The 2,500-nt window shown below is 54.4% G+C and overlaps 1 pseudogene; it reads left to right on the forward strand.

Moving 5' to 3' along the window:
* The first annotated feature begins 33 nt into the window (after nt 1-33).
* The window catches only part of LOC123688090, a 4,891-nt pseudogene continuing 2,424 nt past the window's right edge, over nt 34-2,500 (forward strand).

The following is a 2,500-nucleotide window of genomic DNA, read 5'->3' on the forward strand; positions in this document are numbered from 1 at the left end:
TTAGTTTCGGAACGTTTCGATGATTTGAACATACGACCTCAGGACAGGTGAGACTACCCGCTGAATTTAAGCATATTATTAAGCGGAGGAAAAGAAACTAACTAGGATTCCCTTAGTAGCGGCGAGCGAACAGGGATTAGCCCAGCACTGAATCCCGCGATCGTAACCGGTCGCCGGGAGATGTGGTGTTTGGAAGGATCCATTATCTGGCGAGTTCGCGGCGCGTTCAAGTCCATCTTGAATGGGGCCATCGCCCATAGAGGGTGCCAGGCCCGTAGCGACCGCTGCGGCTTGCTAGAGGATCTCTTCTTAGAGTCGGGTTGCTTGAGAGTGCAGCCCTAAGTGGGTGGTAAACTCCATCTAAGGCTAAATATAACCACGAGACCGATAGCGAACAAGTACCGTGAGGGAAAGTTGAAAAGAACTTTGAAGAGAGAGTTCAAGAGTACGTGAAACCGTTCAGGGGTAAACCTGAGAAACCCGAAAGGTCGAATGGGGAGATTCATTCGCGCCTGTTGTTGGGATTTACTGACTGTGGAAACGGCGACGTTCGCGTTGGCTGTTCCCTTCGGTTCATCTCCGGCTTCGGACGCGTGCACTTCTCCCCTAGTAGGTCGTCGCGATCCGTTGGGTGCTGTTCTACGGTCTCGAGTGTAGCCCGTGAGCTCGGATTTTCCGATGTTTACGGACACTGGGTTTCCGAACAGCTCGCTCGACGGTTTACTGATGGCGGGAGGCCGCGACTTAGTTCGCGTCCGGCCCGTGGCAAGTATGTGAATTGTGATGGCGATCGGACCTAGTGCCGATTCCGTCCGTTTGCGACTGTTCGCCGCGGTGTTCTTGGACAGACCTCTTGAAACGCCGATCAGCGACGCTATTGCTTTGGGTACTTTCAGGACCCGTCTTGAAACACGGACCAAGGAGTCTAGCGTGTGCGCGAGTCATTGGGAATCACTAAACCTAAAGGCGCAATGAAAGTAACGGTTCACTTTATGTGAACTAAGGGAAGATGGTCGGTCTCCATGACTGACCCGCATTCCCGGGGCGCCTCATTCTCATTGCGAGAGGAGGCGCACCAAGAGCGTACACGCTGGGACCCGAAAGATGGTGAACTATGCCTGGTCAGGACGAAGTCAGGGGAAACCCTGATGGAGGTCCGTAGCGATTCTGACGTGCAAATCGATCGTCGGAACTGGGTATAGGGGCGAAAGACTAATCGAACCATCTAGTAGCTGGTTCCCTCCGAAGTTTCCCTCAGGATAGCTGGCGCTCGTTGCATACGAGTCTCATCCGGTAAAGCGAATGATTAGAGGCATTGGGGTCGAAACGACCTCAACCTATTCTCAAACTTTAAATGGGTGAGATCTCCGGCTTGCTTGAATGTGAAGCCGCGAGATTTCGGATCAGAGTGCCAAGTGGGCCATTTTTGGTAAGCAGAACTGGCGCTGTGGGATGAACCAAACGCCGAGTTAAAGCGCCTAAATCGACGCTTATGGGATACCATGAAAGGCGTTGGTAACTTAAGACAGCAGGACGGTGGCCATGGAAGTCGGAATCCGCCAAGGAGTGTGTAACAACTCACCTGCCGAAGTTACTAGCCCTGAAAATGGATGGCGCTGAAGCGTCGTGCTTATACTCGGCCGTCAGTGGCATGTGCGGTCGCCCTTCGGGGCGGTCATGAAGCCCTGATGAGTAGGAGGGTCGCGGAGGTGAGCGCAGAAGGGCTGGCCGTGAGGCCGTCTGGAGCCGCCTTCGGTGCAGATCTTGGTGGTAGTAGCAAATACTCCAGCGAGGCCCTGGAGAGCTGAGGTGGAGAAGGGTTTCGTGTGAACAGCCGTTGCACACGAGTCAGTCGATCCTAAGCCCTAGGCGAAAGCCGATGTTGATGTGGCGTTGTTAATCGTGTTTATAAGTGGTGGCAGAAATGCTATGCATCTTGACGCGTGACGCACGCCCGTCGGGCGAAAGGGAATCCGGTTCCTATTCCGGAACCCGGCAGCGGAACCGAAATTAAACCGGGCCCTCGTAAGAGAGTTCGTCGGGGCAACCCAAAAGGACCCGGAGACGCCGTCGAGAGATCCGGGAAGAGTTTTCTTTTCTGCATAAGCGTTCGAGTTCCATGGAATCCTCTAGCAGGGAGATATGGTTTGGAACGCGAAGAGCACCGCATTTGCGGCGGTGTCCGGATCTTCTCCTCGGACCTTGAAAATCCGGGAGAGGGCCACGTGTAGGCGTCGCGCCGGCTCGTACCCATATCCGCAGCTGGTCTCCAAGGTAAAGAGCCTCTAGTCGATAGAATAATGTAGGTAAGGGAAGTCGGCAAATTAGATCCGTAACTTCGGGATAAGGATTGGCTCTGAGGATTGTGGCGTGTCGGGCTTGTTGGGGAAGTGGGTCACGGCTAACGTACCGGGCCTGGGCGAGGTGATGCGTTTCGCTTGCGTTACGTTTGATCCGAGCTCGGTCCCGCGTCTTGGCCTCCCGCGGAATCGTCAAGCTT

This window comes from Harmonia axyridis, chromosome X, assembly GCF_914767665.1.
Source record: "Harmonia axyridis chromosome X, icHarAxyr1.1, whole genome shotgun sequence".
Taxonomy (NCBI): domain Eukaryota; kingdom Metazoa; phylum Arthropoda; class Insecta; order Coleoptera; family Coccinellidae; genus Harmonia; species Harmonia axyridis.